Below are 26725 nucleotides of genomic sequence, written 5' to 3' on the forward strand. Positions count from 1 at the left end.
GTAATGACAAGGAATGGCCTGCCACCAAGAGTAAGGTGTGAGCACTTCCCCAGGTAAGAACGTGGCTGGTCAACATACTGAATTGAGCCTTGTGACCCCTGAACCGAAGACACAGCCATGCTGGGACCTACTTCCCAGCTCTAGAACCATGAACTAACAAAGAGGTGTGTTGGAACCTGCCATGTCTATGATAATATAGCAACTTAAAAAAAACAAAACACTTAACTCTACTTGGCCATACAGATCTCCTCATGGGGGTGACAGGTGAACAACTGTTATATACGGTAAGAGTAACCTAGGTGGTGGGAATTGTAAAGCAGAGGCTGCATTCTGTCTGGCATGCTCAAGGACTCCAAATGAGTAGGCAAAGAGAACCCTGGAGAAGGAGTCTGAGCCATGCCACTGAGCCTGTTTAGGTGATGGCAACTAACATGTACGTGTCCTCGTCAGCTCCCACCTTCCCTCTCCCATGAGAACTCCAGCTAACGGGGTGTGAAGAGTCACATCCAATGCAATGCGCTAAGCCGGATAACTTCCACCCACTCTTAGAGCCTGAGGCACCATGCTGAAGAGAGAAATGGAGGATGAGAGGCCGAAGGGACAAGCACTCAGGTATGAGAGTGACGCGCACACAATGCTCCTGACTGTATGGAGCGTGCACTAGGAAGTCAGGAGTGGGCAACTGTAGTGGTGGCTATGGAAGTGGAGATAAAGAATTAGTATTTTGAGGGCAGAGAAGATCTCACTGGACCTGGGTGTGGGCAGGAGAAAGGAGATGGGGCTCACACCCAAGCTTGAAGTTGCAGAGCAGTGGGAGAAGATTCAGACAGCAGCTGACAGCTACTCTCAGGAGAGTGACTTTTATAGCGGACGACACAAGTGAGCACAACTGGAGACCTTTCACAGTAATTTGATGGACAATGGGTGAATTTGCCTCAGGTGACCCTAATGAGGCATGGAGACCCATGTTACTATAGAATTTATCATGCTTACATATGCTGAGTGTGGCATAACACGTCCTCACTTGGATACAATACTCTACTTCTGCATTAAGGCAGGGCCTGTCTTATTTTCTCACACGTTTTACAGGCACCCGACTGGCAGCTGTTGTCAGTAGATTTCCAAAAGTGGCAGGCATGAGAGCACCCATCCACATGAAAGAGTGATACCTGTAAGCAGCAAGTATGGCACAGAGCTGGGGTTTCTAGCGTTGACACCACTGTTCGCACACAGAGTGGAAACGATTACAGCATTTGCTTAGTATGGACTATGCTCTGAGTTCCACATATAACACAGCTGCTATGGTACAGGAAGAGCAGAAATTTAAGGCTATCCACACTTACATAGCAAGTTGGAGGCCAACCTGGACGAAATGAGATTGCACCTTACAAAACCAACAAATCAAACAAGGCGGCTCCCCCTCCCCCTTAAAAAAACTGAGTTGGGGGCTAGACCAGTCTTCTGCTTAAAGTGCAGTTCAAGAAAAATAGTCATCACATTGATGGAATGGCTGTCTCTGCTTTGCCTAGACCAGCATACCCACAACCACAGGGAGCCATGCTTGCTGCTGCAGCTGTCGGGCTATCAGACACAGCCATCTAAGAACTGAGGGGATCTGGTAATCTTCCTGTTGGAGCTAAGCTCCAGTCAAGGCTTTCTTATGCTTTCAGTGATCAAATCCTAAGCAGGTCTTAAAACATTGGGCTCTTGGAAACAGAACAGTGAGGTGAACATCTGCTTATTTACCTGCTGCTTTGGGCGACTGCTGGGGAGGGAGGCTCCTAATTTGTGGTCACCACCTGTCACTAACTTATTTATTTCCTTATGAAGCACACAGGTACCTGAGACCTGCTATCACTTCAGATGGTATCAATCCTGAGCATCACCCCACTCTATACTGTCTTAAGGCTGTGACCCTGGAATTAGAAGACTTACTAGCTTCCCTAACTGTTTCCCTCATTTATAAAATGGAGTAAGAACAAGAACCATTTCACTGGATTTTTGTGAGAGGAAAAAAAAAAAGCCACGACAAACTTGCTTATGAATCACACATAGGGAGGCAGCCCTTCCCTCCCCTCCCCATGCTGATGATCGAACCAAGTTCCTCCACACTGGCTTGGGACAACACAGTGAGAGCTGGGCTTCCCCTCCTACTTCTAGAAACATACCTTTCTTTCTGAGTTTAGATGTGGTAAATATAATATGCATATTATGCATTAAGTGCACTGTATTGTTATAGATGTCCAGGACAACCCCAGATCACAGAACAGGTCACCAAGAGAATCACAAGCCCCCTGCGTGTCCCTTTGCAGTCATTTGCCATCCTAAGAGTAAATATCTGGTTTCGTTTCACTTTTGGGACAGGGTCTAATTATGGAGCTGAGGCTAGTGTCAAATCTGTCAATCCTTCTGCCTCAGCCTCAAGACTGTTGGGATTATATGGTATGCCACCACACCCAACTAAAATATAATTTTTGAAAATCATTCACTTAAGTAACTTACCACAGCATTAAAAAACATAAAAGTAAAAACGAAAACACCCCACACAACATTTAGAAAAAGAAAGTTGACAAATATATAATACCTATAAACTAAAAAGGAATATTTGTTTATTTTGAAACAGGATCTCATTATGCAGCACTGGCTATCTTGGTACTCACTCTGTAGACCAGGCTGGCCTCAAACTCAAAGAGATCCGCCTGCCTCTGCCTCCTAAGAGCCGGGATTAAGGTTCGCCACATAGTGTGCCACTATGCCCAGTGGGATTCTTTTTTTTTTAATGTAAATGTGGGGGCTTAGAGACTGAACTATGCAGTCTCTATGGTAGCAACCATGGAGTCTGCATGGGTCTGGCTAGATCCTCTGCATATATGTTATGATTGTTGGCTTGGTTTTTTGGGAGGACTCGACATTGAGAATGGAATGGGGGTATCTCTGAATCTTTTGCCTGCTTTTGGGACCCTTTTCTTCCTAATAGCTTGCCTCACCCAGCCTTGATGTGAAGGTTTGTGATTGGTCTTATTCTATCTTGTTGTGTCATACTTGGTTGATATCACTGGGGGGCTTGCTCTTTTCTGGGGTGAGACTGGGGTTGTGGTATTGGATCTGGGGGGGAGGTGAAGTGGAGGGGGACTGGGAGAAGTGGAAGGAGGGGAAGGTGTGGTCGTGATTGTATTGTATGAGAAAATAAATAAAAATTAGAAAAAAGATCTACATATTTTATTTTATGCATGTGTGTGTTCTAGAGTTTATCTGCACCAAATGCTTGCAGGTATCCACAGGGATCAGAAGGTGGTAGCAGAGCCCCTGGAACTGGTGGTGTAGATGGTTGTGAGACCCCTGGTGTAGGAGCTGGGAACTAAAGCCAGGTCCTCTGTAAGAGCAGTAAGTACTCCTAACTGCAAGCCATCTCTCTAGCCCCAGGGACAGCTTTTTAAAGCAGTGATGTTAATCAACTGAATATCCATACTGGAAAACAAGACCACTGTTCCTTACCACACACCACATACAAGATCAACTAAGGTGGATCGTGGATTTGTTCGTTCAAGTTAAAATTATAAACTGTAAAACTTCTAGAAGAAAGTGTAAAAGTAGTTTTGTACCCTTGGGCTAAGAAAACATTTCAGAGAGGTTGCAAAAGCAACAAATTTAATAAAAGAAAGTAATGTAATAAATGTGTGTGTGTGTGTGTGTGTGTGTGTGTGTATGATGTATGTGTGTATGTATTTGGCATGGTGTTTATGGAAGTCAGAGGACAACTTTGGAGAGTTGGTTCTTTCCTTCCACTGCATGAGTCTTGGAGATGGAATTCGGTTTCTTTCTTTCTTCCGTAGTCCAAGCTTTGACATTTATTACTTTAAAAAGCTGCATATTTATTTTGCTTTCTGACTCTGTGCTGTGCCTTCAACACTTTCACAGTGATTTTCTGTTCCTCAATAAGGGAAGCCCTCTTGATCCTGTTGCAGACACTCTTGGCACACAGGGAACCACCACAGGCGCTACGTGCGTCTTAGACAATCTCATAAGGACTTTGGGCCTCACAGCACAGAACCCCTTGCAGTCAGCCTGGGCACACACCAACTTGGATTTAGGTGTTTTCCCCACCTTGTTGGTATGTAGGCAAACAATCCTGTTGCCAGGGGTTCAAGGCAGCCTAGTTTTGTTAGAAGCTGTATTATAGGAGAGCCTGTGACGGTATGCCAAACCCTTGACCATGCTGAGTGCTGCTAAGCACCGCTCCTGGAAGAGCTAATTTGGGTTTTCAAGGTTAGCAGCGAGCACCTTTACCTGCTGGGTCATGCCATCAAGAAGCTGGGAGAGCCGGGCGTGGTGGCACAGCCTTTAATCCCAGCACTCGGGAGGCAGAGGCAGGCGGATCGATATGAGTTTGAGGCCAGCCTGGTCTACAAAGTGACTCCAGGACAGCCAGGCTACACAGAGAGACCTTGTCTCAAAAAACAAACAAACAAACAAGAAACAAAAAACACCCCCCCCCCCCAAAATAAAGAAGCTGGGAGAAATATCTGGCATTTCTCAAGTGCTAGGATTAAAGGTGTGCACCACCAGGCCCGGCTATGTATGTGTGTGTGTGTATGTATGTGTGTGTATATATATATAATATATCTATAGATATCTTTTTTTTAAACAAAAGACTTTAGAATATATATAGGACTCGATAGGAAATGAATAATGCTATTTGTTTCTTAAATAAGAAAATACCTGTTTTGTTTTGTTTTTGTCTTTTCAAACTAGCAAAAGATGGGATACACCACCAAAACCAAGATGTCAACATTTCAAGTTATTATGGAAATGTAAATTACAGCATGCGACATTATTACACATGGGCTACAATGTGGAACAACGGGTCTCTCATACATCACAGCTGTAGTGCAGAATGATATAATTACTTCGGAAAACAAGTAGATAGTGTTTTACAGAGGTAAACACAGACTTTACCATGATGTAGATATTTACCTCCCAAGCACAAAACAATTCTATACATTACTATTCATTGTTTCTGTTTTCATAATAATCCCTTGGTGTAGTAAGACACAGGTCCATCAAGAAAAGAATTATAAACAATAAATTGTAACGTAAGCACACAATGGAACACTTAGTAACAGTGGGAGGGAAGGACACAGAATGACAAGGCGGGATTCCAGAACACACGTTACAGAAGCCAGAGTGAGAGCACACAGGCCGTGAGTCCACTTACATGCCACTCTAGGAACAACAAATCTAAATTTTATTTATAAAAACAGATCAGTGGTTTCTTTGAGTAGAGAGTAGGAGTGAAACTAGCTAGGGAAAGGCACGAGGGATTCACTATGGCGTGGAAATCTTCTTCATCTTGTTATACAGCATACAACTGACAAAATTTATTGACCCATAGTACTTAATGCCACCACGATATTAATTTTATTTGTAACAAACACACTACACTTACAAAGAACCCTGAAGGTCTTTGCTGTTCAGTCTCTTCTCAGACCATTCTCCCATACAGATTTGTCTACAAATGTCTGAAGTAAATGAAGTAAAATTTCAATTTGAGAAACTCTGACAAATCCACAAGGGTACAGTGAAAAAGTTCAATTATTAAAACAACCAGAAGGTTGTATATTGGAGCGACAAGGGAGAGAGATGATAATGGTTATGGTGGCCGTAGAATTGATTCAGCTTTCCCAACAAAAGCCTGATGACTCAACCATCCTGTTCAAATGTCCAGGAAAGCTGACAAACAGCCTCAGCTTAATGACAACACTAACTTCCTGTCGCCCTGCACATCTCTTCTGCCTTTCTGTTTGCAATGAACAACTGTCTCCAAACAAAGTCCGAACAATGCTGTCAGGTGACAAGCACACAAAATGAAAGGAGTTAAGTGTTTGTGGTACTGTCTTCCAGTTTAGGCCTACAAGGCTAAGGGCCGTACCTCTGAAAACACACTTTCAAAAATAACCATGAATTTCACTGCAGCTGCTGCCTGGGCCAGGAAGAGAAAATATACTCTTTCAGACATCAACTGGCCTAGCCAATAACATGACACATGTTGACTTTACTAACTGTATCATGTATGAGTTTAAAAATAACATAATGGACTGGCAGAACAGGACTCTGAAATGACACATTTCCAGTTTCCATGCAAGCCCTGCTGTAGCCAAACAACAGGGAGAGCAGGGTAAGTAGAGAAAGAGTGTTTTAGACAAAGACACCATTAAGGATTGTGAACAAGAACAAATGAAGAGACTGGGTGACTAGTGAGATGCAAATGATGACAGTCAGCTGAGGATTCTGTCTGGCACGGGACGCGCTGTGTGGAGGGAACTCAGGATTCAGATAGTGCACTGAGTTGAGAACGAAGTAAGCAAAAGCTGTGCTGGGATTAGAACCTCCGAGGAGACAACAAGCATCTGATTAAGGCTGGAGCCCGAATGCTGTCAAGCACCACTCTGTGAAGGGCAGGCACGGGGCACACACTGCCTTACCTGGGAAAAAGCGGGGATAGAACAAAAGACACATACTAACCTCAGAAACTGCTATGGGTTATTTAGAAAAGTAAGAACAAGGCACAGCAGTTGAGTGGCCAGGGAGGTAAGAAAGTCACTGCAGGAGATGGCATCTAACTGAGATTTGCATAAGACTACACCTTCCTGGACCTAAAGGAAAATCTTAAAACAAAAGGAGGGGGGGGGGGGATAGTTGCAAAGCTAGATGTGGAGAGTGAAAGGCCCTCCAAGGCAGGAGCAGAGTTACCAACCAAGGGTAAAGTGGTGACAAACGAGGTAGCCTGGCACAAGGGCCTCTGGGTCATGGGAAAGAGTCTGGCTATCCATTCAAGTTTAAAGGAGAGTGTGGGGTGGTTCTGAAGTAGTCAAACATGGATGATGCCATCTGATGTCCCTTGGAAATACAAAGCTCCAGTCTAGAGATTAGATCAGGTGACGTGAGAGGGAAGGAAGCCCAACAATCCAAGCAAGAGGTGATTATTGTTAGGGTTGGAAGGGGCTGTCTAGGAAGTGTTGAGAAAGTGTATTATTCTCACAGAGAGAAAGAGCAAAGAACAAATGGAGGTCTCCAGTCTGAAGGGTGGGTGTGATGGCCAGGAACTGTAATCACAGCACTTAGGAAGTAGAAACAGAAGCAGGAAGAGGAGAGGGAGAAAAAGGAGGTGAGGGGAAAAGGAAAAGGAAAGAAGTTTATTCCTCCCTCCCTCCCTCCCTCCCTCAAGAGAGAGAGAGTCTATGCAGCTCTGGCTAGCCTGGAACTCAATATGTAGACCAGGCTGGCCTTGAGTTCACAGAGATCCACTTGCCTCTGCCTCTCAAATGTCTGAATTAAAGGAATGTGCCACCACTACAAGCCACACACAGTACTGTGAATATATCAGTCATTTATTTCTTCCCTGAAGGAAGAACTTATACATTACCCTGGATGGAATTGGAACCAGGGTTACAGAGTTTTTGCTCCTCTGGCCAGGAGAAACAAATAGAAACTTGCAGGCTTTTTGTTTCGTTTTTGTTTTTTGAGACAAGGTCTCTCTGTGTAGCCTTGGCTGTCCTAGACTCATTTTGTAGACCAGGCTGGCCTCGAACTCAAGGTGATCTGCCTGCCTCTGCCTCCTGAGTGCTAGGAGTGCCTTATTTGCTTTGTTTTTGTGCTTTTGTTATATAGCCCAAGCTGGACTTAAACTTGTGATCCTCTTGCCTTAGCTGCCAGAGTACTGGGAATACAGGCATGCAGTAGTACCACGTCTGCCTTGTCAGCATTATAGGGAGAAAGGGCAAAAGCTTTTTGGAGGCCCACACTATGGTCTCTACAGGCTACTGCCAGGTTTTTGTTAAATAAAAATCTAAAAACAATGATTTTTCTCTACTAATGTCTCTCACTTGCTTTCTCCTAAAGCACCTTTTAGAAAAAAGTCAGTGTTGTCTTGGTTGAATTGGGAGGAAATGGAACTGTCTACATCTTGATTAGGCTGCAGAGACAGGAACAAGTGAGCACTCTTAGGAAGGGAGACAGTGGAACAGGGGCTCAAAGCAGCTCTGGAGCCCCAGCGGGATGGATGGGGAGCAAGAGAAAGGAGCCCAAGCATTAGGGCAAGTTTCTAGAAGGGAAGTCATGAGAAACTGGAAGTGGCTGGGCACAAATTAAACAGTAGAGAAAAGGTAACAAATGCTCAAAAGTAGGAACACCAGCTCAGCGGAGCACGCCTCGAATCCCAGCACTCTGGGAGGCACAGACAGGCGGATCGCTGTGAGTTCGGGGCTAGGCTGGTCTACAAAGTGAGTCCAGGACAAGCAAGGCTACACAGAGAAACCCTGTCACAAACAAACAAACAAAAAACAACAACAAAAAAACAAACAAACAAAAAAACCAACCAACCAGAGTAGGGCCACACCTTTCAACATTCTTAAAAAGACTTAACGATTTTCAGTGACCAAAATATAATCCTTTCTCTTTTATGGGGTTGGGAACGGGAGTCCGCATGACAGCAGACAGCTGAGTGTACAGAATGGGGCACGCAGCCCCACAGAAGTAAACATCGCATCGCTCAGTGGGGTTAGGGTATTAATATTTTAACAGCTTCTACTAAATACGATTACATATTAGGTGAACTCATAAATATGTCAGATCTGATTAGTGAATGTGGAAGACAGGAAGGGGCAGATTTGTCAGCAGAGAGGAAGTTCACGTTATGAATCTGACTGATTTCTAATAACCAGCAAGACAAAGCTTGAGATCATTCTAACACTTTTAAATAAAACTCACAAGGAAATGAACTCACAGTGTCTCAGTATATATGATTATTTAAAGTCTAGACATTTGCCAATCTTCTATTTACTGATGATAGGAAAGGCCATACATAACATTCACCCAAGTCAAAGCAAAGCCATTTTGATGCTTTCCTGGTTTTCACTGTAGTTAAAGGAACAAGACAGCCATTTAATATTTTCAGATTTAAAACTTGACTCTTGCTTCTTTGGTGGGCTCTGGCATAAGACTTTGTAGCTTCCAGGGTGACAAGGTTCTTTTGTTCTAAACCAAAGAACTCACTGCAGCTTCATTTACTGCTGTATCATTATTACAGCTACTACCGACACACACCTCCAAGGCTGGTAAACCCACTGATGTAGACAGTGCCACCTTAAAAGGATTTTTGGATGGGTCCTAGTGAGGGGGAAAAAGGACATAATGTTTAATTATAAGAAATGATTGAAATAGGCACAGACATACCCCGGGTGCCTCTGCACTGCAGCAAGCTCTAAACTTGTTATCGTTAATGGTTTAAATTTCACTGTGCTAATCATTTCAGGACACAAGCCTTTCTTGATAATCTAATGAATTATTCCAACATCCTTCAGCAAAAAAAAAATCCTCCATGACAGCACTAATTACAAGACGTTTTCCCAGTGCTTATGTAAAATATGACAGAGCAGCAGCTTAGGGAATTGCAGAAAACTGCTTCTAATTTCCACTGAGAAACTGACAAACACCTCTCTTTCATCTCTCCCAGCTCTCAAGTAAGATTTAACTTTCTCATTTAGTTAATTACCGAGTGAGGATCATCATTTCCCCGGATCGGAGCGGCACAGAGCCTTTATCGTGTTAACTTGTGAACTTGATCGATGGCTGCTGCTAAAACTTAATAACTTCACCCCCTGGCAAATTGTAAGATAAATATAATAGGAGAAACTCTGACAGTAAAAACCTGCCAGAAATGAGCGCTGTGTTTATGTTTCTTTGCAGGCAGCAAAAAAACAACCGACAGCTTATTACTGGTTGCGTGTTACTTATATTTAAAAGACTCCAGGCAGTTAACTTTCTGCGTACTGTTAAAACTTTGCTCATGAGATGGGAAAACAGCACAAGTGTTGCAGACTTGGGGAAGTGAGGGAAGGAAAAAAAAAAAGAGAGAGAGAGAGATAAGGCCAAATAGATGAGGGACCTAATAGATTGTGTAAATGTCATGTTTATCATATAAAATGCTCAAGCAGCATAAACAGGCAGAATAATCAATCCTCTTAAAAATAATTCTGGCCTTCTGAACACCATAGGAGCCATAGGAGCAAAGCACAGGGATTTTACTCACTCACATGTTTTCGATGACCATGGGTCCATGCCTGGAGAATTCAATTAACCACAGAATCTCTCCATCTCTTCAAAAACCCCTGCAGCTAGAAAAGCACCCCCAACTCCACCAGCTACTCTCGGGGACTCTGAGTGAGGGGTAGCTAGGGAACAGCTGCCTGCGCCTCCCATCCAGTCTTACATTCACCTTCCACACCAAGGCTAAGCCAGCCCAGGAAGACCCTTTAGATGAACATTAGAGTGAATCTGAGCATGAGCTTGGGAGTTTAGTGTTCGACTGAGGCAGGGCTGGTACACAGCAGAAGTCACAGTTTTTACAGCCAGCATTAGTAAGGACAACAGGCAAAGGCTAACTACGAGGAGTAGTCAAGGAACACTAACTGGGTGTGGTGGCTCAGGCCTGTAATCCCAGCACTAGAGAGGCAAAGACTGGACAATCACTGCAAGTCTGAGGCCAGCCTGTGCTAAGAGTCAGACTCTTATTTGAAAAAAAATAACCAAAAATCAAGCAAACAAACAACAGAATTACCACTCACTAACGTCCGTTCCTGCCCCCTAATAACAGGGATGAAAGGACACCTGCATATAAATTGTCAAGGCCACTCGTAACACAGAAGCAGTAAAGGGAACAGTATGAACTAAATTTGGGAAGGAGATAATCAGGAAAGGTCTCAAAGGACTTATAGAGGTTAATCCTCATGTTTGCAATTGTATTTAGCTCCCAATTATGTGCTACAACAGACCAATACACTGAAGGCTTAATGCTGCAATCCAAAAGCCCACCATTTTGAAAGTTGACAGGCTCCAGAAAACCAAACATTAGAATAGCAAGCAAAATTCCTAGTTGCTAGAGGATCAAATCTAATCATTCTGTTATGTTTTCACTTTCACTAAATAATCTATGTGGGAATAAAGGGGATGAACAGATGGCTCAGTGGCTAAAGTGCTTGCTGTGTAAACATAAGGACCTGGATTCAAACTTCAGAACTCACCAAACAAACAACCAAAAGCCAGGCATCATGGATGCTTGTCGTCCCAACCACTGTGGGTGGAGGGAGTGTGCAGAAAAAGGAAAATTCCTGAAGCTCCTTGGCCAGATGGCCTAGCCAATTGGCTAAATCCAAACCAACGAGAGACCTGGGTGTCATTCTTGAGGATTACACCTCAAGACCTCTAGAGGATGAGCATACCCATGTGCACCTGCACACAGAGTTTTTAAAAGCCCAGGATTTTCACTATCAGTACACAATGTTTACATTTCAGTGTCTACATTAGGAGCTGCAGCAACGGCTCAGCAGGTAGCAGCACTTGCTGCTCTTGCAGAAGACCTGGGTTTGGTTCCCATCACCACATAGAGGTTTTACAACCAACATAATTTCAGTTCCAGGGCTTCTGATGTTCTCTTCTGACTTCTGCAGGCACCAGCATGCAAGCACATGGTGCACAGATGTACATGTAAGCAAAACACAATACATATCTTTTTAAAAAGTAAGAAAGTTGTTAGTCAATTATTTGATATAAGTGAGTGAGGAAGGGAGGGTGTTTTTTGAAATCTAGGATGCTTTCTCCTTAGCAACAAACTAACATGAACAAGCAAAATGCACTGCCCTTGTTGAACCCTTACAAGTTCAACCTTAGATCTGGCCTTGGAATATATACAAGGATAGGTCATGTGACTGTGGGAAGGAAGAGGGGAAAAGGGAAGTGGATGACAGGAAGGGGAGGGGAAGGAGGAGGAAAATGAGAAGGGAAGCAGCACGAAGGGAGAGAGCTGAGAAAGGACTGTAGAACTGGTGTGTGTGTGTGTGTGTGTGTGTGTGTGTTGGGGGTGACAAGTCACTGGAAGGCACGGGCAGGTGTGCACATGTGAGAGACCAGAGAATGGTAGAGAGGAGCCATGAGGAGTAGGGAGAGAGAAATGATAAACAGGGAAAATAGGGAAATCAGTTTGGGGAGAGATCAAATGGAGACAGAGAGATAAAAGCAAATGAGGAGAAAAAATGGGTCCAATCACGTGTACAATGATCTAGCATAACCAACTCCTGTTCCGAGAGAGGAAGTACATTCGATGGACAAACAATTCCTCTCCCACACAATAAACAACAAACATCAGGAGGGAGAGATGAAGAACTATTTGTTTTGAATACTGGTATTCAATGTCTCCGGCAGAGTAATAAAGTTTAATTGTCTGGAATCTGGTTGATTCTTCTCCGTAACTTCCTGAGGTGTAGGTTGTTCCTTAGGATGTAAAATGATGTTAATATCACCAAATATCATACAACCTTGGTGATGCTGGAAATTTACAACTAGGAGTCTTCTTTGCAGCGTCACCCCCACATCCCTGCCTTATTTAGCATCAGAAGGTTAAGTTCTGTGGAATGAGGGAAGTGAGCTGGCCACGAGAAGCAGAGACACTTTAATCACAACCAAAAGTCCACAGAGAAAGCACAGTAAGTGCAGACGGAGCAGGAGGACTGTCATCTGTGTGCTGTGGTTATCTGGGTTTTTCCATCTATGAAAGCCTGTGACTTGGTCTAACCTGCTCTTAGAGAAAGCTTAATATAAAGCCTGGCTTTGGGTGTGTGTGGGGGGAACACAGACTCTCAAGAAGCCAACTCAGCTTTCTAGAAGAAATTCAACTCTTTCCTAACGCTTGTTAATGCATGTTAAATGCAGCAAGAAATAATCCTATGAGGCAGGGTGCAGGCCTCTCTCAGCTGCAGTGAATGAAGTAAATGACTTGTAACTTCTGGAAGTCTTGGTTATCTGCAGGTAAAACTTTAATAACCCTTGGAGCATCGAGGGACTAAACACATTTCTCTCTGGAATACTTGGGTAATTGTTTTCTTAATTTATCCAGGAAAGGCTTAGTTTGGAGGCAGCATTTTTTCTTTCTTTTTTTTAGGAGAGGTGATCAGAGTAACTTGCTTAGACTCACATAAATTAGCAAAGTTCAGACTAAATTTCAAAATGCAGTTGTTATATAAGCTGTGTGGTGTTTCTAGAACACAGTTCTCTTTCTCTTCCTCTTCCTTCTCCTCCTCTTCCCCCTCCTCCAAGTAAATAACCGGGCGGAGGGCTGGAGACCAGTGCTGCTTTGCAGATGTCTTTGCGTAGCCAAGAGGTTTACATACACACCACGACCATGAGCACCACCTGAGCACACAGTCCCAATGGCCCTCTGTACAAGTTATGTTTATGTGTCAGAATGTTGTAAATACAACCAAACAACCACTATGCCCCGATCTGACTCCCCTTTGGCTCCCACTTAGTGGGTATATAATCTTGGGTAAATTTGTTAACCTTTCTGGGCCTCAAATTCCTCATCTATAATGCTGACACTCTGTACTTCGTAGGAAGTATTAACGTTAAGGTAAAAGTGAGGTAACAGACACAGAAGCACGTGGAGTGAGACTCCAGGAGGACTAACGGTAATCAGCTTTAATTTGAAAGGACAGCAACCCACCCATGCATTGCTGGTGATAATTAGCTTATCACTTTATTAATGGACTCTTTTGATTTCTCAACTATATTCAGAAAGTTTTACTTTTAAAGCAGACTTTAAGCCTTGAAGGTCAGAGATAAAGCTTTTGAATCTACATAGTAACAGCACAAAAGTATGTGGTAACAGCACTCAGGAGGCAGAGGCAGGTGGATCTTTGTGAGTTTGAGGCCAGCCTCAAAGTGAGTCTACAAAGTTAGTCTAGGATAGCCAAGACTACATAGAGAAACCCTGTCTTGGGAAAAAAACAAAAACAAAAACAAAAAAAGTACAACAAAGTAACAACAGAAAAAAAAGTGGTAAGCCCAATCCCAAATTTTAATCCAAACTAATATAAGGAGTGGTACTTGTCTTTTGAGGGCACACTGGTACAAAAATAGTTGAAACCCCCTTCGCAGCTGTCAATGTCACCACTATCCATATATTGATGCTTTGTCCATAGGAAAAACTGGTGCTCTTAACCCACTTTCTAAGACTGGCTTCAACATTTGCATGTAACATATTTAAAGCATTGCGATCAGCTGGGCGTGATGGCTCAAGGCCTATAATTCCAACACTTGGGAAGTGGATGCAGGAAGATTTGAGCTCAAGGCCAGGCTAGGCTATATAATGTGTCTGAGACCCACCTGGACTGAATAGTAAAACTTGTCTCAAAAAAGACAAGCAAAGTAATTTTTTAAGCTTAAAAAAAAAAGTCTGAAGTAAAAAAATCTAAACTAAACCAAAAAAAAAAAAAAAAAAAAAAAAAAAAGGATACCTGATATTAGCTTCACATTTCCCTAAAACTCAACACTATGGAAGGTCTCAGGATGGAGCTCCGCCTTACACTGCCTTTGTGAAATTTGCCTCCTCACTTTGCCCTACTTCTACACTGTATTCGTGCTATTTTTGTACCACCCTCTTTCTTCTTGCCAGGATTTAAGGAAAAGTTTTCTAGAAAACTATCAGTAAATGAATGTTTTTCTCTACTAAAAATCCCCTCACTTCACACAAAAGAAACGCTATACACCAACTAGTTTTATTTATTGGCCAAATCTAAACAGTAGGACTACACAGAGTCTACAAACAGGCATGAAATCTCACTGAAATCCCCCTAAAACGCTTTATCATCAAGAGTACACTTTGTGCCGGGCGTGGTGGCTCACACCTTTAATCCCATCACTTGTGAGGAAGAGGCAGGTGGATTGCTGTGAGTTCAAGGCTAGCCTGGTCTACAAATCGAGTCCAGGACAGCCAAGGCTACCCAGAGAAACTGTCTCAGAAAAAAAAAAAGTACACTTCCTGTCAGAGAGCTACTGTTCTTTGTCCCTGTAATAGCTTGCTATATTAGATGTTTCTTTTTTTTTTTTTCTTTCAGATTCCAAAGGCTGTCAACATACTCACAGCGGAGATGGCATACTGGCTACTATAACAAACAAACAAGTACTAGGCCTGGGTTTCTGTTTGGCAGAATTAAGTTTCATTGGACATCAGAAGTTGAATCTGTGGTACCTGCTTCTATAACAGTAGCATTTAAAACTATTATTATCATTTTGAGACAGGGTCTCTGTACATATCCTTGGCAGTCCTGAACTCATAAGACATGCTCCTGCCTCTGCCTCCTGAGTGCTAGCAATTAGAGGTTAGCACCACGCTGTTTTTGGTAGTTAATGATCCCGTGGGCCTGTGTTTTAAGTAAGAAAGACTGAGCAGTGGGCTGACCAGAACAACAGCAATGAGAACACCAGTTAGGGAAGTACAAAGGATCAAGATACATATGGTGGCTCATGCCTATAATCTCAGCATCTGGAAGACTGAAGCAGGAGGATTGCTGCAAGTTCCAAGACTGCCAGGCTCAAACAAACAAAAGAAAGCAAACAAACAAACAAAAAACCCCAAGCCAAAAAAAAAAAAAAAATCAAGACAGTTTGGAGAGAATCTTAAGAATAACATCACAGAAACAGTGCACTACAGAGGAAGCAAAAGATTGGACATTTGAAAGGGAGAATTGAAGAGCATCAGAGTCAGCAGCTCAGGGCCAGGTCCAGGCCATCGACAAGGCCGCTCCTCACCACCATTCTCCTTAGGCATTTCCCTCCTCCCTTTTCTTCTTTTTTAACCTCAAACACTTAAAACCGTTTGTTCCCAAGGGTTGTTAATAACAACAAATTATGTCCACACATTACTCAGAACAGGGCACGGTACATATATTCTTAACAAAGGTAGCTACTGATGAAAATTAAAAATAAAACAAAATGAATAACAATATTAATGCCCTTACTGTTACTGACCTCCATACTTAGAAATGGTTATATAGTCTCTAAGATTCTTCTTGAGGCAAACAAAGGTTGGGGGAGACACAATATAAAAACAAAACTAGGCCAGGCAGTGGTGGCACACGCCTTTAATCCCAGCACTTGGGAGGCAGATTTCTGAGTTCAAGGCCAGCCTGGTCTACAAAGAGTTCCAGGACAGCCAAGGCTACACAGAGAAACCCTGTCTTGAAAAACGAAAAGCCAAAACCAAACCAAACCAAAACTAGTAACACATAGCTCAGTGATAGATGCTTACCTAATGTTCTCAACATCCTAGATTTAACCCCAGGCACTGGGTTGGGGGTGTAGGGGTGTGTGTGAGACGAAGAACTACCATTAAAAACCCCAGTTCTCTCAGCTACACTACATGACAGGTGATGCTGCTATTCTCTACCAGACCACAGTACAGTACAGTGCAGTAAAAAGGCCAGGCAACACCAAGCACTGACTGGCAAGGTAAAGGAACAAAAGAATTTCTGAGGCCAACAGTTTCCAGTTTTCCCCCTGGTTTCATATACATGTGAATGCATTTCATCTACATATTCATGAAAAGATACTTGTGAGTTTTTTTTAATTATCAAAAGCTGCAAGAAACCCAAATGTTTGTCTCCACAGTGAAATGTATAAATGGTAAGACAACATTACCAATGAGGACGTGCAGATTGCAACTACGCGCGACAATGTGAATGGCTCTTAAATATACTCTGCCCAAATGACATCATACATAAGGGCCGAATGCTGTACAGTTCTAATTACACAAGTTCAGAGCCAGCAGAACTAACACGGGCTGGACGTGAGGGCAACTGTTACCTGAGCCGGCAGCGGCTGAATGGGGGCCGGAGTGGGCTCTGTGATGCGCCCTTTCTCTCTCCATTGCAAATGGCTAGACTGTTGTTATACAGGCCTGGTCACTTTAAGGAAATTTACAAAATCCAGAAACTCCTAACACTGCTAGATCATATTCACACAAGGGAGAACAAGGAGAGAAATCTGTCTGGTTACTGGTAAGCTGTCCTAACCTTTATTTTCTGATATAAAGGAAAGAGTCATTAAATTAAAAAAAAAAAGATTTAAATTTTACTACAAAAGAGCCTGAGATTCTATCTTCTATTGTGACCCTGTGGCCACACACAGACAACTGTTCCCACACGTTACTGCTCTGAGCAAGGTTAGAGCTCCCTCTAGCACTTTTAACTAAGGAAACACCACAGGCTCTTACAGAGTTGACACAATTTGGTGCTGCCCACGGTTAAATGCAATATGGTGATTTTTATTTTTAATTTGCTTTAATTGTTGCTATGATATGAATAATTAATAGGCTGCTTATGCCAGTTTTGTAAAGTTCACAGTACAGAAAGCCAGGAGAGAAATATCTACTTACAAAGGAGGCTTAAAAATGGTTATAACTGCTATAATATGAGAGAATTTGGAATATTTATTCATGATTTGTGGCAACATTATGTTCTACCAACAAAGAAACATGCTACTAAAAGCATTTCCTACTAAAAACATCTTCCTGTCTCATCTACTTTCTCTGCTGGCTGCAGAACCACTGCACCCACAGTGCTGCAGGAGCAAAGTAGGTCAGTGCTGGGAGAGCTTGCTCTTTGGCGGAGGACACTGGAAGGTTTGGCTGCAAACATTTAACCCAGTTCCACCCATTCCAAGACAGGTATTTGCTAGCATTCAGTGACCCCCTGGACAACAATGGCTGTCGAACTTGAAGTCTAGATTCTTTCCCATGCCTTTGCCAACTCTTTTCTTCACTGGTACCTCAGCTACTGAAAACTATGGCTATGCCAATGATTCAGCCCAACAATGTCTACTTCGTGGTTGGGTGTCACCACAAAGGATAATTCAGACACAATATGTAACCCTGCATCATCTACACAGAACCTGAGCAGATGCTGCAAGTTCAACAATCGCAGTACATACGTAACCATTTCTGGGAAAGCAGCCAGAAGTAAGGGGCTTCATTGTTCACTGCTGGACTTCAGCCGCACACATTCTGAGGAAAACACTGCTTACTAAAATCCTTGTTAAAATCAGTACACATATAATGAGATGATAAATTCCTTAAATCATGAAAAATAAAAAAACAGAAAAGAAAAACCTTTTTTCCCTCTCTGAATGTGAAAAGGAAAAAAAAAGTTTTCTTAAAAGCAAATTCATTAAGGAAGGAAGCCTAGCAGGGAGTATTCAGTAGCTTACATTCTGAAATTAAGGCAGTGCTTTTTGGATAATAATGTGAAACAAGCTTTAGCCATCAAGATGACCTTTTAAACTTGCTTCTTTGTTTGCTGTGTGTGTGAGAGGCATATATGGAGGTCAGAGGGCCACCTGTGGAAGCCAGGTCTCTCCTGTGATGTGGGATCTGGGCACGTGACTTAGGTCATTAGATGTTGTATCAAGTACCTTTACCTGCAGAGCCATCTCACCAGCCCCCCAACCTTTTGTCCCTCTCTGCCTGTGAAAGTATTCAGGTACATGTGGGTGGAAGCTGGAAGGTGATCTTGGTGTCTTTCTTTATCACTTTACACCTTACTTACTGAGGCAGGGTCTCTCATTTGAATCCAGAGCTCACCTCTTTGGCTAGGAAAACCGAGCTAGCTCCAAAGAACCCCATCCTTGTTTCCTAGCACATTATAGGTGGGCTCCCCACACCCACCCAGAATTTATGTGGGTCTTGAGGATCTGAACTTCAGCCCTCAAGCCTATGTGGCAAATTCTTTACCCACTGAGTAAAGAAAGTAAGTAACCTGCCAGGTGTGGTGGCGCACACCTTTAATCCCAGATCTCGGGAAGAGGAGGCAGATGGATTTCTGTGAGTTCAAAGCTAGCCTGGTCTACAAGGCTACAAAGAGAAGCCCTATCTCAAAAAGGAAAAAAGAAAGAAACTTAAGCTAATGTGGTGGTATAAAGCTGTATATATAATCCGCTAATGTGGTGGTATAAACCTGTATATATAATCCCAGCACTCTTGGGGCTGAGGAAAGAAACTGGTCAGTTTACAGACTACTCAGGCTTACACATTGAGAACCTGGCAGAAAAGAATGGGGTGGGGACGGGGACAGGTAAGGAAACTGGAGGAAGTGTATTTTGTGTATGTGTGTGTATAAGAGAGTAGGACATTTGTAATTAAGGAAGTTCAGCAATTTTTAAAATACATTTTTATCATTTTATTTTTATTATTTGAAAAGATGAATAGCACTCTGTATGATGTCTCACTCATGTTCTGGTTATGGGCCAGCACCAAAGACAGTATATGGTAGACATCAGTCTTTTTTGCACATTCCATAAAGCTAAGATTGTCAATTTGCCACCTTAGTTTGGTCACGTTGCCATGGCAACACTAGTTGCAAGGGCAGCTCAAACTAGGGGTGAAGAATGGTGTGAAACAGTTCTTCATTAACTACTGAGAGCCTCACTCACGAGCGCGTCTTCCTCAGACAGGATTCAGTACAGCTTCTCCTTCAGTTCACCTGCTGTCTGTTGGGGGCTGCGTATCATGAGCTAGAACAAGAATGGCAGGCCTAAAGTAACATGACAGAAAAGCTACTGGATGTGGCCTCTTGGTTTAGCCATTTCTTTCTCTTTTGCACCACCCAAAGGCTTTAGAACCCTGGCATTAATTAAGCAACAGTTTTATTACACACAATCAAAGCCTGAAAGAAAATCCTAACTGACAACAAGAGGAGATTACAAGGTTCAATAAACACTTGTGGTTTTTCGTGGTTGCTAATTGAGGGATTTAAAATTTTTATCATCCGATACAGGATGCTGAAAAGGAAAACACTGATTGTCAGAGAATAAGAAACCTAAGATGTATTTCTTTACAGCGATTTTCTAAGAGCAGTTCACGTCCTGCCATGATCTCCATGCTGTGGTTTCAATAGTTATGTTAACACTTAACAGGCACCACAGGCAACTTTTTAGATGATTCTCCTATATGCAGCATCTGCTCTCGTTTTCTATGCAGTGGTCGAAAGCACAGGGCCATGGGACTGGACCAGACTGAATTTCTGTAGTGCCTTATATGCCTGATCAGAGTGAAAGTTGACCTGGGTACAACAGAGACAAAGGAAGTATATACATTAAAAAAAATTTTTTTTAAATGTAATGTGCATTGGTGTGAGATGTCAGATCTTAGAGTTACAGACAGTTATGAGCTGCCATGTGGGTGCTGGGAATTGAACCCGGGTCCTTTGGAAGAGCAGGCATCGCTCGTAACCACTGAGCCATCTCTCCAACCCCCGAGTATATACAATCTTTAATTAAAAGTGTGATATATTATATGTTCAATAAAAAAAATAATAAAAGGCTATCCAATTTAGTTCTTTAAAAATCTATTTCAGGATGGCATGGTGGCTCAGCAGGTAAAGGCACTTGCTGCCAAGCCTCCTGAGCCAGGTGTGGTCCCAGGGGCCACTGAGTGGAAGGAGAGCAACCCACTCCTGTAAGCTGTTCTCTGACCTTCACACGCAGGAATGCAGATGCATAGCTGAACATACTCTGTGTAAACAAACACAGAGTAAGCACACATAAAAAACATAACTCATGATATTTTATTTCAAGTCAATCAAACTCAACAAATAATGCAAGATTCTACTTTGCACAATTAAAAAATAACCCTAAGTAAGGTACATGGTTTGCCTTATGTAGACTTCTATAAGTAATGTAGATGAAGCTGGGCACATGGCTGATGCTTGCAATCCCAGAACTCAGGAGGCTGAGAGAGGCACAGTGTTCAGAGTTTGAGTCCAGCCTAGACTACACAGCAAATTCCAAGCCAGCCTGGGTACAGAGTGAGACTTTGTTTAAAACAAGCAAACAAAAACTAAAATAATAAATGAGAGGCTGATTACATAACGAAATAACTCGTTTTATTCATTTTTAATTGAGGCAAAGTAGGGAGTAGCTAACAGTGTAAGTCTCAAACTTTTCAAGTTTCAAGAGCACTAAATAATGGCAATTAAACAGTCAACTAAAAGGTTGTAATAATAAAATTCATTTAATATAGAAAACCGCCGGTCATGGTGGTGCATGCTTGTAATTCCAGCACATGGGGAGGCAAAGGCAGGCGGATCTCTGTGAGTTTAAGGATAGCCTGGTTTACAAAACAAGTCCAGAACAGCCACGCTACACAGAAAAAAACCCTGCCTCAAAAAGAAAAACGAAAAAGAAAGAATATCACTGCAAATGGAATATTGTAATATGGACTTTCACAAAGTGAAAGCTAGATCTCCTGGTGTCACGGACCGTCTCAGTTGGGTATAGGTCTTTGGGGTTGGAGGTTTTGGAAGTTTTGGTGGGCAAGAGATAGGCGAGTGACACTCAGACAGGCGAGTGACAGAGACAAACTCAGGGGAAGTTTGAGTCTGAGTGTCACTCGCCTCTCTCTTGCCCACCAACACTTCAAAAACTCCTGACCCAAACAGCTATGCCTGACTGAGCCGGTCCACGACATCCTGGAATTAATACATTTTAGAAATAATTTTTTTTGCCTTAAGTTATTATCCAGAGAAAATTTCTCTCATCTATCAGTTTTAAAGTATAAAATGACACAAAATAAAATTTTAGAAACAATGTAACACAAAGTTAAAGAAAACATTTTTTCCTTATCCAAGATTTTCATTTTATTATCAATTTGCCACTCAAAAATCTAAAAATTCAAGCAGGTCACTAAGAATTTGAAAAGCACTAATGAACAGAAGGGAAAAAAGCTACCACCTGGTGGTGATGGGGTATGAAACCCAGGGAAAAAAACCAAAACCCTAAAAAGAAAAACAAAAGCCCAGCCCAACCCAAACCAACAAGACACAAAAAGAACACGCTAGTACCACAAAGTGAATAGTAAAAAAAAAAAAAAAAAGAACATATTAGTACCACAGGATGAATAGTAAAGAAAGTTCACATCCCCAGAAGCAAAAACTGTCTCCACATCAGGGAGGCTGAGTCAGGCACTTCAAGATCTAGGCTAGCCTGAGCTACAGAGTGATACCTGTTATAAAGAAACAAAAACAAGTTGAGGCCAGCCTGGTCTACAAAGTGAGTCCAGGACAGGCAAAGCTACACAGAGAAACCCTGCCTTCAAAACCCAAAACTGCACACACACACACACACACACACACACACACACACACACACACACACACACACGAAAGAAAGACAGAAAGAAAACCAAAACAAAGAGGAGGGAGGAGGAGGAGTAAGGGGCATGGTGGGCAATGCCAGTAATACCAAGGAAACGGATTTTTTTTTGCAATTCTATAATTAAACTGTTAAGTTTATAATAACCCCAAATACAAGAGTGAAGGGGGAAAAAAAACCAAACTGAAAATGAACCTCACGCATAGATGTAAATAAAGCTACTCTTTAGGTTGCCCATTAATCCACAAGTGGCACATTCATCTTATTTACAGTATTATACCCCCTGCCATGATATTCCATTACAGAGTCACGCTACAGACTCCATAGTTAACACTGTAGGAAACATTACTTTTTAAACATGGCTTCCTCTCTATATTTCCCTTTTGGCTCCCTCCTATGTCTAAGGAAAAAAAATAGTATAATTAAATTTCTTATGCTCGTAGATATTTCTAGAACATGTGGCTTAAATTTGAAGTGATATTTGAAGGATAGAACATGGTTAAATTTATGTTCCATCTTCTAGAAATATTTTAGTATCACTGTGTCTCATCGTCTTAATTCCTTTGTGAGCAAGAATGTCTTCCATGGTTTTATAAATCTGTGCAGGAAATTCATATAACAATTACCTGTCGAAAGCTTCTATTCTTTCCCAGAGAATGAATGCCCAGATAGTCATGCACACAGTCTCAGGATTGTCATTTGTTTTTTGTTTTTGTTTTTGTTTCCTTCATGGTCTCTACAACTACTCATCTTTACCCCAACCTCCTCTTTGAGATAGAAGATTTCAAAGTCTAACTAAATTCTGATGCCCTGACTATGTATACATAACCAGCAACCTTTGTAATCTAGACGCCTGAATAGAAACAAAAATATTTACTAAAAATAATATGGAAAAACCCAGAGCTTTGAAACCTTAAAGGGCAATGGTTTTTGGTCTTCTTTTTATATTAGCTTATTTAGTATACATGTGCAAACAAGCATGCACTTACATGTCCATGTGTGAATATGCCACAGCCTGTGTGTGGAGGTCAGAAAAGAACCGACAAACCCCAGTTCTCTCCTTTCCTATATGCGTCCTGGGCACCCAGCTCAGGTTGTCAGGCTTGGCAGCAAGCACTTTTCTTTACTTGGTGAGCCATCTTGGCAGCCCAGGTTATGTTTTCAATTGTCAAAATTAATAACTACGTTTAAGTGGGGAAATAGTTTTTGGTATAAAATGACTGTCAATGCATGCTTATAAAGAGCTATATTCTAGAACAACTTTTGAAAGGATTTATCTTACGTTTGCGTATATGAGCGGTGGGCTCGCATGCACGTCTGGTACCACACCCATGCCTGATGCCCTTGGAGGTCAGAAGTGGGCATCAGATCCCCTGGGGCGGTGGACAGCTGTGATCCACCATGTGGAGTCTGGGACTTGACCCTGGATCCTCCGCAAGAACAACTGCTCTTAACCACTGTGCCACCTCTCCAGCCCCAGAACAACTTTTAAAACAAGTACTAAGATATGAGTCACCAATTTGAGCCATTTGTTTACGATGTCCCACTCATTTTCTATGTAGACCCTTTAAAGAGTCTTGTATCTTGTTTGCTGGGTAAGTGGTTATTAATTACTACTGACTAAGCAGGCTAACACTGTAGAGTTACCGAATGGGTAACCTGGAAGTGTTAACTTCCCTGAATATCAATACTTCAGCAGTCAAGGGCAAGAAAATAACCTTCACTAGATGTCAAAGCACTACAGAAATCAAATGGAGAAAAACTCTAAGAGGGGAGCAGATTGGCTGGAGAGTACAGGGGGCCCCAAAATATAACTGAAAGGCATTCTAGTGAGCAAGGATTTTGAGATCAGAGAGATCTCAATTCAAACCTTGATTCCATAGCTTAAAGATGGGACATGGGGGGCACTCCTAAGTTTCAGGGCTCATGCAAGAAAAGGGTAACAGCCCATCTCAAGGTTTGCATTGAAACCGATAACATATAGGTAGCACTACAGTACTTAATGCAAAGTCTCAGAAGCAGATTCGCTTTTCCTCACACTTTTGAGTAGAAAACTGAAATTAAACGAAACAAAACCAAACCCATTAGATTTTGAGGGTGGACCTTTGCCGAGCACATGCTGAGTTAAGGTCTCTGTCACTGGAGGTGGGGACAGGCTTCCTCCATCTGAAAGTGCACAAGAAACAAAGCGGACACTTAACTCTTTGCACGGTGCTCGGTGAGGGGTGCACATCTGTGACATCAGCACTCTGGAAACGACGTAAGGCGACTCTGAGTTCCAAGCTAGGCTGGGCTATACAGCCAGAGAGCTTCGGAACAGAACCCCAACTTTATCTAGGAATGAAGGGAGCTGCCGTGTGTGGGGAGCCCGTCTCCCACACAAGAACCTGAAACAAGCATGACCTGGGTAAATCCCTAAGGACTAAGGACAGTTTCTCAAAGCTGAGCCCATGGCTTATGCTCAGGTGAGCGGAATTGCCTTGGTACTTTGCTCTTCTAGGAAGTCAAAGGGAGTTTCTTATTGATTTAGAACTGTACATCTATGAAATTAGTATGAACAGTAAAACCCCCCAAGCCAGAACCCTAGCTCTGACCACAGAAGTAATCTTTCTGGAAAAGAGCCCCCACAACAAGAATATCGTCATGGCCACAGGGCAGATGAACTCCAGATTCTCAAGAAAGGAGGACGACAGTGTCAAGTTCTTAAAGAAACCTCTCTAGGCTGGGGAAGCAGTTACGAGCTGAAGTCACAACACAAGAATAAAAGTTTACGTGTGAATCCTGAGCTCATGGGCATGGGAAGGTTCAAAAGAAGGGCTCGGGTTTCATAAGCTTTGTAAGCGATCTTCTTCCACCATGTGACCAAGAGCGTATTATTCACAGAGGGCCTGTGAACCCAGGCTTCTGAAACTGCCAACACCTACAAGAACCTGCAACAGCTTTAAGAATACTAACATGAACATTAGCTTCAATATGTATGTATCAATAAGTATGTGATGGTGGACTCCGGGGCCCTATCTGGTATCATGCCACTGACCCTAAAACTGATTTATACAAATTTCAGGCAAGGCTTACCATTAATTAAAATTTAGCTCCGACAAGCATCAAGTTTTCTGAGGGAGCAGGGAGATCAGACATGAAGTGCTCTTGTTTTGTGTTTTACACAAAAGCATAATTCTAGGGAACTTAAGTCATCAATGTATCTTTCAGCTACAGGCCTAGAGTGTTATGTAACTTATGATAGGTATAATCTATATTAGTTAGGTATTAGTTATAAATGATTAAACAAGTCCTATTAGCTATGATGAGAAAAGATTGTCTTCTACACTATATATTTCATACTATAGTTTAGGTTTTTGCTTACCAATTCTAAACTCAGGTACATGAGAGTCAAATTGTATTAATCCATTTAATAATACCTGTGCCAGTGAACTGTTCATATCAAGAAATAAAGTTTAATACACTTGAATCCATCACATAGCATGCACTGGATGGCTTACTTTTACAATAAGTCACCATGTTTAAAAGACGAAGACAACAACATTGCGAAGTGTGATGTTATCCTATACTTTTCCAACGTTAAAGCACATGCTTGGGCTAGAGAGATGGATCAGCGGTGGGTTTGGTTCCAGTGGCCACATGGTGATTCACAACCATCCACAACTCCAGTTCCAGGAGGTCCGCTGCCCCCTTCTAGTGTCCAAGGGGACCAGGCTCACACATGGTGCATGTACATACATGTAGGAAAATACTCATAAAATAAAAAGAAATATAAAAAAAAAAGAAAAAAGAAAGCATGCTCATTTGGCTAAAAATTGTCTCTCAATACCTTCCATTGTGTTACACAACTTTTCTATTATAAGGATGATTATTAACAAGGTTACAATGTTAGCCAGGCTCGGCGCACGCCTGTAATTCCAGCACTCAGAGAGGCAGAGGCAGGAGGGATCTTTGTGAGTTCAAGGCCAGCCTGGTCTACAAAGCAAGTCCAGGACAGACAAGGCTACAGAGAGAAACTCTGTCTTGAACCCCACCCCACTCTCCACCAAAAAAAAAAAAAAAAAAAAAAAAAAAGTTGCAATGTTAGTATAACTGAGCTTTAAATGAATGAATCAGCCTTTAGGTTCATAGATTTTTTTTTTTTTAATCCACTTCTTCCTTCCATAAACATCATACTTGATTGATATTCAACTCTCAATTACATAAATTGAAATAACACAGTGCCAACGTTGAGAAGCCAATGGGACAAGAAATATATAAACAAAACAGCAAATTCCCTAATAAAGAGAACCAGGAAAGGAACCCAATTTCAATCTGCCACGGCTTGCTGCCTGGAGTTTGCTCCTCTTTTACATAACTCAACGTGACAGGATACTCCAAACCATAAACCTCCACAATGAAGGGATGAGGTAGTGGGGCTGACAGGGCAGAAATTCACAGAGCTACATTCTTATGGTTACTCATTGTGTTTGTTTGTTTAAATCAAAATATAAAACCCAGAATACAACACTAAAGTAAGCACTGGCAATCCAGAGCCTAAATGACCCTGACAGAATCAGAACCCACAGATTATTAATACATTGACTGCATTTGTGGCACGACTCTGGAAAGGAGGGCGCATTTCTTAAAATCTGTGAGCGAGCTCTAGAGAGGAACCACAATGCCTGTGCACAACAGGGAAGAGGCGGCAACT

The 26725-nt window shown here is 42.2% G+C and overlaps 1 protein-coding gene and 1 pseudogene across 11 annotated transcripts in view; both read right to left on the reverse strand.

The window, feature by feature from the left end:
- BTRC (beta-transducin repeat containing E3 ubiquitin protein ligase) overlaps positions 1-26725 on the reverse strand; it is a 176990-nt gene that overhangs the window by 33115 nt on the left and 117150 nt on the right. The window lies entirely within an intron of this gene.
- On the reverse strand, positions 3873-4215 carry LOC311592895 (large ribosomal subunit protein eL34-like; annotated as a pseudogene). Its single transcript has one exon. The product of its transcript is annotated as a large ribosomal subunit protein eL34-like (transcript).

The sequence above is a fragment of the Acomys minous genome (genome assembly GCF_964271855.1).
Source record: "Acomys minous genome assembly, chromosome: 2".
NCBI lineage: Eukaryota > Metazoa > Chordata > Mammalia > Rodentia > Muridae > Acomys > Acomys minous.